The sequence below is a fragment of the Mus musculus genome, chromosome 7, assembly GCF_000001635.26.
Source record: "Mus musculus strain C57BL/6J chromosome 7, GRCm38.p6 C57BL/6J".
Classification (NCBI taxonomy): domain Eukaryota; kingdom Metazoa; phylum Chordata; class Mammalia; order Rodentia; family Muridae; genus Mus; species Mus musculus.
Genome location: NC_000073.6, coordinates 23,384,056 through 23,396,714, shown reverse-complemented (window position 1 = coordinate 23,396,714; position 12,659 = coordinate 23,384,056). Strand labels below are relative to the sequence as shown.

The following is a 12,659-nucleotide window of genomic DNA, read 5'->3' as shown; positions in this document are numbered from 1 at the left end:
AAGAAATTCCTCCTGTCACATAATAATCAAAACACCAAATGCACAAAACAATGAAAGAATATTAAAAGCAGTAAGGGAAAAAGGTTAAGTAACATATAAAGGCAGACCTATCAGAATTACACCTGACTTCTCCCCAGAGACTATGAAAGCCAGAAGATCCTAGGCATATATCATACAGACCCAAGAGAACACAAATGCCAGCCCAGGCTACTATAACCCAGCAAAACACTCAATTACCATAGATGGAGAAAACAAGGAATTCCACGACAAAAACCAAATTTACACAATACCTTTCCACAAATCAAGCTATTCAAAGGATAATAAAGGGAAAACTCCAACACAAGGAGGAAAACTATGCCCTAGAAAAACCAAGAAAGTAATCTTTCAACAAATCTAAAGAAGATAGCCACATGAACAGAATTCCAACTCTAACAACAAAAATAACAGGAAGCAACAATGACTTGGCCTTGGTATCTCTTAATATCAATGGACTCAATTCAACAATAAAAAAGCATAGACTAACAGACTGGTTACATAAACAGGACCCAACATGTTGCTGCATATAGGAAAGCCACCTCAGTGACAAAGACAGACACTACCTCAGAGTAAAAGGCTGGAAAACAATTCTCTGAGCAAATGGTCCCAAGAAACAAGATGGGATAGCCATTCTAATATGGAATAAAATCAACTTTCAACCGAAAATTATCAAAAAAGGACACATACTTAATACTCAAAGGTAAAATTTACCAAGATGAACTCTCAATTATGAACATCTATGCTCCCAATGGAAGGGAATCCATATTCATTTAAGAAACTTTACCAGAGCTCAAAGCACACATAGCACCACACACACAATAATAGTGGGAGATGTCAACATCTTACTCTCAGTGGGCAGATAATGGAAACAGAAACTGAAAAAGAGACTGTGAAACTAACAGAAATTATAAAACAAAAGTATTTAATAGATATCTATAGAACAGTTTATCCTAAAAGAAAAGGATATACCTTCTTCTCAGCACCTCATGGTACCTTCACCAAAACTGATCATATAATCAGTCACAAAACAGGCATCAACAGACACAAGAAAATTGAAATAATCCCATGCATCCTATCAGATCACCATGAACTAAGGCTGATCTTCAATAACATAAAAAAAAAATAGCCCACATATGACTGCAAGCTTATACAACCACTCTGGAAATCAGTCTAGTGGTTCCTCAGATAATTGGACATAGTACTACTGGAGGATCCCGCAATACCTCTCCTGGGCATATATCCAGAAGATGTTCCAACGGGTAAGAAGGACACATGCTCCACTATGTTCATAGCAGCCTTATTTATAATAGCCAGAAGCTGGAAAGAACCCAGATGCCCCTCAACAGAGGAATTAATACAGAAAATGTGGTACATTTACACAATGGAGTACTACTCAGCTATTAAAAAGAATGAATTTATGAAATTCATAGGCAAATGGATGGACCTGGATGGCATCATCCTGAGTGAGGTAACACAATCACAAAAAAATCACTTGATATGCACTCATTGATAAGTGGATAGTAGCCCAGAGACTTAGAATACCCAAGATACACGATACAATTTGCAAAACACATGAAACTCAAGGAGGAGGAAGACCAAAGTGTGGACACTTTGCCCCTTGTTAGAATTGGGAACAAAACACCCATGGAAGGAGTTAGAGACAAAGTTTGGAGCTGAGACAAAAGGATGGACCATCTAGAGACTGCCACACCTGGGGATCCATCCCATAGTCAGCCTCCAAACAATGACACCATTGCATACACTAGCAAGAGTTTGCTGAAAGGACCCTGATATAGCTGTCTCTTGTGAGACTATGCTGGGGCCTAGCAAACACAGAAGTGGATGCTCACAGTCAGCTATTGGATGGAACACAGAACCCCCAGTGGAGGAGCTAGAGAAAGTACCCAAGGAGCTAAAGGAGTCTGCAACCCTATAGGTGGAACAACAATATGAACTAACCAGTACCCCCGGAGCTCGTGTCTCTTAGCTGCATATGTATCAGAAGATGGCCTAGTCGGCCATCATTGGGAAGAGAGGCCCCTTGGTCTTGCAAACTTTATATGCCCCAGTACGGGGAAACACCAGGGCCAAGAAGTGGGAGTGGGTGTGTGGGGCTGGGGGTATGGGAGACTTTTTGGATAGCATTTGAAATGTAAATGAAGAAAATACCTAATTAAAAAATAAAAAATAAATAAATTTTTTAAAAAATAGCCCACATACACATGGAAGCTGTACAGCACTCTACTCAATGATAACTTGGTCAAGGAAGAAATAAATTAAATAATTTCTAGAGTTTAATGACAATGAAGCCACAAAATACCCTAACTTATGGAACACAATTAAAGCAGTCCTAAGAGGAAAACTCATAGCTCTGAGTGCCTCCAAAAAAAATGGAGAGAGCATACAATAGCAGCTTGACAGCACACCTAAAAGATCTAGAACAAAGGGAAGCAAACTCACCCAAGAGGAGTACACATCAGGAAATAATCAAACTCAGGGCTGAAATCAACCAAGTAGAAACAAAAAGAACTATTCAAAGAATCAACCAAATCAGGAGCTGGTTCACCAAGAAAAATCACCAAAATGAATAAATCCTTAGCCCGACTAACGAGAGGGCACAAAGACAGCATTCCAATTAAGAAAATCAGAAATGAAAAGAGAATTTGAGGAAATTAACAAGTTAACAAGAGAATTTGAGGAAATCCCAAGAAATCGTCAGATCCTACTACAAAAGCCTATACTCAACAAAACTGGAAAACCTAGATGAAATGGACAATTTTCTAGACAGACTCCAGGTACCAAAATTAAATCAGGATCAGATTAATGATCTAAACAGTGCCATATCCCCTAAAGAAATAGATACTGTCATTAATAGTCTCCCAATCAAAAAGTGTCCAGGACCAGATTGGTTTTGTGCACAGTTCTATCAAACAAGACTTTCAAAGAAGACCTAATTCCAATTCCCCTCAAACTATTCCACGAAATGGAAACAGAAGGTTCTCTACGCAATTCGTTCTATGAAACCATTATTACTCTGATACCTAAACCACACAAAGACCCAACAAAGAAAGAGAACTTCAGACCAATTTCCCTCATAAATATCAATGCGAAATTACTCACTAAAATTCTCCCAAGCTGAATCTAAGAACATATCAAAGCAATCATCCTTTATGATCAAGTAGGCTTCATCCCAGTGATGCAGGGATGGCCTAAAATACAGAAATCCATCAATGTAATCCACTATATAAACAAACTCAAAGACAAAAACCACATGATCATCTCATTAGATGCTGAGAAAGCATTTGACAAGATCCAACACCCCTTCATGATAAAAGACTTGAAAAGATCAGGAATTCAAGGCCCATACCTAAGCTTAATAAAAGCAATCTACAGCAAACCAGTAGCCAGAGGGCACAAGAGAATTTGAGGAATTCTCAATGGAGAGAAACTTGAAGTAATCTCACTAAAATCAGGGACTAGACAAGGCTGACCACTTTCTCCCTACCTATTCAATATAGTACTTGAAGTCCTAGCCAGAGCAATTAGATAACAAAAGGAGATCAAGGGGATACAAATTGGAAAGGAAGAAGTCAAAATATCACTATTTGGAGATGATATGATAGTATATATAAGTGACCCTAAAAATTCCACCAGAGAACTCCTAAACCTGATAAACAGCTTCAATGCAGTAGCTGGATATAAAATTAACTCAAACAAATCAATGGCCTTTCTCTACACAAAGGATAAACAGGATGAGGAAAAAAATTTGGGAAACACCACCCTTCATAATAGTCACAATATAAAATACCTTGGTGTGAATCTAACTAAGCAATTGAAAGATGTGTATAATAAAAACTTCAAATCTCTGATGAAAGAAATCAAAGAAGATTTCAGAAGATGTCAAGATCTCCCATGCTTATGGATTGGCAGGATTAAGATAGTAAAAATGGCCCATCTTGCCAAAAGCTATCTACCTTTTCAATGCAATCCCCAAATTTCCAACTCAATTCTTCAAGAGTTAGAAAAAGTAATTTCCAAACTCATCTGCAATAACAAAAAAACCAGGATAGCAAAAACTATTCTCAACAATAAAAGAACTTCTGGGGGAATCACCATACCTGACCTCAAGCTGTACTAGAGAGCAATTGTAATAAAAACTGCATGGTATTGGTACAGTGGCAGGCAGGTAGATCAATGGAATAGAATTTAAGACCCAGAAATGTTCTCACACACCTATGGTTACTTGATCATTGACAAAGGTGCTAAAACCATGCAGTGGGGAAAAGGCAGCATTTTCAGCAAATGGTACTGGCTCAAATGGCAGTTAGCATGTAGAAAAATGTATATCGACCCATTCTTATCTCCTTGTCCAAAGCTCAAGTCCAAGTGGATCAAGGACCTTCACATATACACTGAAACTTATAGAAAAACTTAAAGAGAAAGTGGGGAACTTATGGGCTCAGGGGAAATTTCCCTTAATAGAGTACCAATGGTTTGTAATGTAAGATCAAGAATCGACAAATGGGACCTCATAAAATTGCAAAGGTTCTGTAATGCAAAGGACAAAAAGGCCACCAACAGATGCAAATGGATGGATCTTGAGTATATCATTCTGAGTGAGGTAACCCAATCATAAAAGAACACACATGTTATTCACTCACTGATCTGTGGATATTAGTCCAGAAGCCTGGAATACCCACAATACAATTCACAAACTATATGAAACTCAAGAATAAGGAAGACCAAAGTGTGGACACTTCAATCCATCTTAGAAGGGGGGAACAAACTGAAGAAATAACCACCTAGAGACTGACTCACCTGGGGATCCATCCTATTTACAATCACCAAACCCAGACACTGTTATGGATGCCAACAAGTGCTTGCTGACAGGAGCCTGATATAGCTCTCTGAGAGGCTCTGCCAGTGCCTCACAAATACAGACGTGGAAGCTCACAGCTGTCCATTGGACTGAGCACAGGGTCCTCAATTAAGGAGCTAGAGAAAGAACCCAAGGAGCTGAAGGGGTTTGTAGCCCTATAGGAGGAACAAGATGAACTAGCCAGTACTCCCAGTGCTCCCAGGGACTGAACTACCAACCAAAGAGCACACATGGTGAAGACTCATGGCTCCCTCTGCATATGCAGCAGAGGATGGCCTAGTCAGACATCAATGGTAGGAGAGACCCTTTGTCCTATGAAGGCTATATGCCCCAGTGTGGGGGAATGCCAGGGCCAGAAAGTGGAAGTGGGTAGGCTGGTGAGCTGGAGGAGGGGGGGAGCAGATGGGGGGGGGGGTTCGGAGGGGAAACTAGGGAAGGGATAACATTTGAAATGAAAATAAAGAAAATATCCAATTTAAAAAAAAAAAAAAGACTTGAAGATAAGGGATACAAGGGACATACCTAAATACCATGAAGGTAATATACAGTAACCCGACAACAAATTAAATGGAGAGAAACTCAAAACAATTTTACCAAACTCAAGGACAAGAAGAGTTTCTACTTTCTTCATATCTATTCATTATTTTCCTTGAAGTTCTAGCTAAAGCAACAAGAAGTTGGAAAGGAAGAAGCTAAAATATCATTATTTGCAAATGATATGATAGTATACATAAGCAACCCCAAAATCAGGGAACTCCTACAGCTGATAAATGCTTCCAGCACAGTGGCTGGATACAAGATTAACTGGAAGGATCAGTAGCCCTCTTATATACAAACAACATATGGATTGAGAAAGATCATGGAAACGCCACCTTTCACAATAGCCACAAGAAATATAAAATATCCTGGTGTAGTTCTAACCAAGCAAGTGAAAAACCTGTATGACAAGAACTTCAAGTCTTTGAAGAAAAAAACTAAAGATATAAGAAGATGGAAAGATCTCCCCTGCTCATGAATTAGTAGGATTTATATAGTAATAATGGCCATCTTACCAAAAGCAATCTACAGATTCAATGCAATACTCAAACATTCCAACACTTCTTTACAGACCTTGAAAGAATAGTATTCCATTTCATATGGAAAAACAAACCTAGGATAGCTATAACAATACAATAAATGTAACAATTACAATAAATGTAATTCTGGAGGTGTCATCCTTTCCTCATTTCAAGCTTTACTACAGAGCTATAGTAATAAAAGGCACATGGTATTGGCATAAAAACTGATAGGTTGATCAATGGGATCAAACTGAAGACCCAGACGTAAAAATGCAAATAAGAATGCAGATCCATATTTACTACCTTGCACAAAACTCAAGTCTGAGTGGATCAAAGTTCTCAACACAATATGCTGAACCAGATAACGTGGGGAATAGCCCCAAACACATTGGCACAGGAGACAACTTCCTGAACAGAACACTAATAAATAGCACAGGCAATAAAATTAACAATAAATGGAACCTCATGAAACTGAAAACCTTTGGTAAGGCCTAGGACACTATCAATAGAACAAAATGGCAATCTGTAGAATGGCAAGTTTTACCAACTCCCCATCTGAAAGAGGGCTAATTTCCAAAATATATAAATAACTCAAGAACTAGACATTAACAAACCAAATAATTCAATTAAAAATGAGGTAAAGATCTAAACAGAATTCACAACAGAGGAATCTCACATGGCCCAGAAAGTCTTAAAGAAATGTTCATCATCTTAAGTCATAAGGGAAATGCAAATCAAAATGACTGACATTCCATCTTACACCTGTCAGAATAGCAAAGATAAACACTAGTGATAGCTCATGCTGGTGAGATGTGGAACGAGGAGGACACACTTCCATTGCTGGTGGATTGTAAACTGGTACAGCTACTATGGAAATCAATATGGCCATTTCTCAGAAAATTGGAATCAACCAACCTCAAGGCCCAGATATACCATTCCTGGGCAGAGAGAGGAAAAACAAGGTCAGCCAAGGAGCAGGTGTCACTTTTGAGTAGCAGGAGTCAAGGGTGTGATGGGCCAGGTGTGATGCTGCATACCTTTCAATCCCAGCACTCAGGGGGCAGAGGCAGGTGGACTGCCTCTGAGAGTTTGAAGTCAGCTGGACTACACAACTAGTTTCAGAACAACCAGAGATACACAGCCCTATCTTAAAAATCAAAACAAAACTAGCTGTTTAAGAAAATAAAAAAGAGGATATCAAGTTGAAAGGGAGACAGATTGCAGAGCCTTGAAGAGACACGGAGAGAGGTAGTAGGGGGTAAACATGCTCAAAAAACATAGCAGACATATGTAAAATATTCAAAGAATAAAATCATTAAAAAGAAAGAGTGGCTGTACTTTTAAAGATGAAGACAGCAGATGAACTAAAGCAGCAGCCCTCAACCTTCCTATTGCTGAGACCCTTTAACAGAGCTCATGTTATGGTGGCCCCCAACCATAAAATTTTTGTTTGTTCTGAATCCTAATATCTGTGTTTTCCAATGGCCTTAGGTGACCTCTGTGAAAGGGTTGGCCTCCAAAGGGATCACAACCCACAGTTTGAGAACGGCTGCACTAGAGTTTAATTGTTTGCATGCACAAATATCTTTATATCTAAACCCAAAATTACTCAGATGAAATACAACATCAGAAATTTTCTTTCTCTAAACGGGACCTCATGTATCGAAAGCTGGGCTTGCACATGGTATGGAGCTAAGATTATATTTGACCTTCTGATCCTACTGCTTAATTACAAGCTAGAGGCTCAAGACAAACTCTTTTAATTGTATCACCAGTCCAACATCTCCATCTAATAGTTCGAAGACAACTAAAAGGACTCCCTCCATTCTAAAAATATGAATTAGAGGTCACTGAACTTTAAAAGCTCCCTCGGGGGAATAAACAGAAGTGTGCAGGCTGGTGAGATGGCGCAGCATCCCCCCAATACCCCCCCCAACAAAAACAAACTTTTTAAAACAATGAATTGGAGCTAGTAAATTTGAGACATAGGATAAAGAATACCTTCACGCTTTAAACTAATCCATAAAAATGACCAACAGTTCAGCTTCTTAAAATAAGCAGAGGATTGAGACGCCTGATCTGTGGCTTCCAACTGAATTTGACATCATTATTAAGGATCCTGGGGATATTTTTTGACATACCAAGCTGAGAGTGTCTTTGATGCTGCTTTAGACAAGGCTGTTGCGGCCCCCTGTGAAGAGGAGCCACTATTTCACTGGAAAGGGAAACAGTATCACTCCCTTAGGGAGCCAGGCAATACTGAAGTCTTATAAATGCAAATATGACCACCAGCCTTGCTGAAAACAGCAAACACTATTTAGGACTTAATCAGTGACACCTGAGTTCATTCAACCCTGAAGAGGCTCTGCACCCTTGCAACACACAGCAATTAACAGAAATAAGAACCTCTGGTGTCAGAAGCTAAATACCAAATGCAGGTGAGCAGAGCACACCTGGGCTACATACACCTGATAGAGGGCATGGGGAAAAACAGGCCAAAGATAGGATGTGTACCGAAAAGTAATCTTAACCACCATTTTAGTAGATACTACTAGAAATAAACACTTTTCACCAAGACGGTTTATCCATGCTTTGATGTGAAGGAGCAATCCACTGATCATCTTGACCATCCAACACTGATGCTGGCTGGTCAGAACTGAAGGTCAGATGAGGGCAGTAGCTCACACCTGTAATCCCCTGACCCAGGGAGGGGGCAGGGTGGGTTCTGTGTTTCACACACCACCTTGTCTGTGAAAGCCAAACAGGTGAGACCAAACAAGAACCAAAGTGAAACCTAACGACCCCCTGGAAGGCTAGGAAGAAGTAAACTTTTTTCCCATGCATCGCTCTGTAGAAAGAATTTAACTACGGAGGGAAAAATAAATATATGTGTGTGTGTGTATATATATATATATATATATATATATAGCTGGATTTCTGGATATGGTGGCCGCAAGCCTTTAATCTCAGCACCTGGGAGGCAGAGGCCGGTGGATCTCAGTGGGGCTAGAGAGACCAGAAAAAAAAAAAAGAGAGATGAGCACAATTTAAAGGGTTAGAATTCTCTAGAAAGTAAATATGGAGCTGGAAAAAGCTTAACAGGAAAACAAATCTCCCAACCACGTGGTGAAAGGACAAAATTCTTACTGTGAAATCAAAACGTTGCTATATTCCCAGGACTTGAGTTAGAGATGTTTGCATCTTGCCCTAGGCAATTCCTCTGAAGGGCTGAAGAAACGAGATCCTCTTGACTAAGCCCTTGGGTAAATACATTATCAGTGTGGAAGGCAAGTTGTTTTTTGTTTGTTTGTTTCTTTTTTTAAGAATAAATGATCACAAAGTCTCCCAGAGAAGAGACTGCTGGGGTTTTGTTTTGGGGGAGTGTTTACAGCATCTCATTTAATTTCACATTAACCACTTGAAAAAATAGAATTGGTCCTTTTATTCAGGCCCCAAAGTTGATGTTCAGGGAAGTCAAAAACTATGTCTTGGGCTAAAGCACTTTAGAACAGTCCCGACTCTCTAATATATCAGAATGGAAGCATCAACTCCCCCAAACCAAGAGTCAAGATGGATTCAGCTGAGAGCTGTTGAGTAAATCTGAGCATGGGAGGGGGTTGGGGAAGTGCAAGCAGCTGAGGACTGATTTTTGAAAATCAGTGTATATAAAAAAAAAACAAACCCCCCAGCACTTTCGCCTATATTTCACCATCATTCCTGCTCCCCACCAGCCCCGTCTCACACACCGGTTATCCTCAAGTTTCATATTCCCAAGCATATGATTTTTTCCATTATTTATTTACTTTACATCCCCATCTGAGCGTGCTTTCCCTTCTCTTCTCCCAGTCCCCATCCCTATGTCCCTCTGCTTTTCTCCTTAGAGAAGGGGAAGCCTCCCATGGATACTAACCTGCCCTAGCATATCAAGTTAAAGTAGGACTAGATGCATCTCCTACGGAAGCTAGACAAAGCTGTCCAGTTAGGGGAAAGGAATCCCGAAGGCAGGCAACAGAGATAGCCTTGCTCATAGAAGCAGAATGATTTGATAGAAACAGCGAAGACTGCAAGGCCTAAAGGGTAAAAAGACCTGCCACCAAGCCCGAGGACCCAAGTTTGATCCCCAGAACCCACTTTGTGGAAGGGGAGAAGCACCTCTTGCATGCTGTCCCCTCACCTCCCCAAGGTGCCATACCGGAACCTGCACACAGAGAAAAAAAAATAATAAACGAGTGCAGAGCTTCAAATCTAACCCTCTTTCAAACTGGTAGAAGCAATCTGCCACTTGCTTCTGTAGGTAAATAAATGACCCCTGACTCAGTTTCCTCATTTGGCAACTGCAACTCACAATCTCGCAGCTCATATAGCATCTCACCGACCACAGTCACAGTAATTTATGAGCCACCCAAGTAACACAGCAATATCCACACTCCCACAAAATGTGGCCCAGACATCGGCGCACCCTAGGTTTCTATCATTGTGTCCTCTGCTCCCTGTCTAACGCTAACATCCAAATCTGGGAAAGGTGAGGGACCTTCCTAAATGACCCCGAATACATACTCTCTCAGATTCGCTTATTTCAAAAATAAAATAGGGGTGACTATTTTTTTTTCCATGAGAATCTCTGCCTCCTTAGCTCTCACTGGTCTAAAGAAAAAGGGGTTGGGGAGGGAAGGGTGGTGGAATTGTCGTGCGCATTAACTGGCCTGAAAAAGAGGTTGTAGCTAGTGAAGAGAAGGCAACCAAGAAATCCAGGTGGGAATAAGACAGAAATTACCCAGGAGCTCACCTCTAAGTGCAGATCCTACTTTCTGCAAACCGGTAACCACCGCAAAAAGAAAGCCAATTCTGTCTCTACTCCACACGCGGCTGATAGCTTTTGAGGACTCTCAGCTAGCACGAGCTTAATGCCCATTGGCTGCAAGTTCTGAGTAGCCCTTCCCGGGTAGACTGGGAACAGCTGCGCCCAGTACTGGCAACCAGCCACTCGACCTGCAGCTGCACAGGGGAGGTTCATCCTCTCTTCCCGCCCCTCCCCTTAATTAGATTGTATTCTTAATATATTTTAGATTAGAAAAATTAAAATTATGTGTGTATGTAAGCCAGGAGAGGGCATGGGATCGCTTGAAGTTGCATCAGGCTCTTGTGAGCTACCTAATACGGGTGCTTAGTCCTCTGCTAGACTCTGTGCTCATAACCAGTGAGCCGTCTTTCTAGCTAAAGACCCTACTTCCTGTCAGGTGTAGTAGGACCTAGCACAACTCCCACCTGGTGTTCCTGAGCTGTATAGATTCAGGGTCCTTACATTTTAAAAGTTTAGCCAGGAAGTTGTAGTTGGCATTTAATTTTTAAAAGAAATTTTACTACAAACTGACCCATTATAATTCTATGTATGTATGGCTTCCAAAAACGAAATTAAATATATTCACTGTGGAATGACTATGTTAAGCTACATATCAATTTAAATGTTTTGGGGGAGAATTTGGTATTTAGAAAATTTTAAAATCTTTTGGGGGTTGGGAGTTGGGAAGGTAGCCCTGGCTGTCCTGGAACTAACTCCTTAGACCTGGGTGGTCTTGAACTCAGAGATCTGCCAGCCTCTGGAGTACTGAGTAGAAATATAATGTGTGTGTGTGTGTGTGTGTGTGTGTGTGTGTATTCACCTTATTGTATTTGTTCATTTGTTTTTTGAGACAGGGTTTCTCTGTGTAGCCCTGGCTGTTGTAGAACTCACTCTGTAGACCAGGTTTTCCTGGAACTCAGAGATCAGCCTGCCTGTGCCCTTCTGAATGCTGGAACTAAAGGCAGGGTCCACCATGCCCATTTCTTATTTATTTTTTAAAAGAATTTATTTGTTTTTATTTTATATGTATGAACATACTCTGCCTGCATGTGTGTCTGTGTACCATGTGTGTGCATGGTACCCATGGAAGCCAGAAGACTTTAAAATCCCCTGGGACTGCAGCCATAGATGGTTGTGTGAGTTGCCACGTGGGTGATGGGAACCGAACCCAGGTCCTCTGCAAGAGCAGTGAGTACTCTTAACCACTGAGCCATCTTTACAGCATATTATATATACACATATACATAATATTTTATTATTTTATAATCCAGTCATTCTGCCCTCCCATAGTTCCTCATCCTATTCCTCTGCCCTCATGTCTCCAAGAGGACACCCCTCCCCCCAGCCAGGCCTTCCCATCCCCTGGGCCCTCAAGTCTCTTGAGGGTTAGGTGCCTGTGTCTTCCCTCACTGAGGCTAGGCCAGGCAGTCCTCTGCTTTATATGTGTAGGGGGCCTCAGACCAGCTAGTGTATGCTGGTTGATGGCTCAGTATCTGAGAGATCTCAGGGGTCTGTTTTAGTTGAGACTGCTGGTCCTCCTATGGGGTTACCCTCCTCCTCAGTTTCTTCCAGCCTTTATCTGATTCAACCATAGGGGTCCCCAGCTTCTGTCCATTGGCTGGGTGTAAGTATCTGCCTCTGTCTCAGTCAGCTGCTTGTTGTCCTCTCAGAGGACAGCCATGCTAGGCTCCTGTCTATAAGCACACCACAGTATCAGTAATAGTGTCAGGCCTTGGAGCCTCCCCTTGAGATGGATCCCAAGTTGGGCCTGTCACTAAACCTCCTTTCCCTCCATCTCTTCTCCATTTTTGAACCTGCAGTTCTTTTAGACAGAAACAATTCTGGG

At 41.0% G+C, this 12,659-nt stretch overlaps 1 protein-coding gene across 2 annotated transcripts in view; it reads right to left on the bottom strand.

Annotated features, from left to right (window-relative positions):
- Positions 1-10,826, bottom strand: part of Nlrp5 (NLR family, pyrin domain containing 5) — a 56,035-nt gene extending 45,209 nt beyond the window's left edge. For both annotated transcript variants that reach the window (NM_011860.3, NM_001039143.2), the window contains exon 1: positions 10,760-10,826. The gene's annotated coding sequence lies outside the window, so the exon portion shown is untranslated. The remainder of the gene's footprint in view (positions 1-10,759) is intronic.
- Between the last annotated feature and the right edge of the window lie 1,833 nt (positions 10,827-12,659).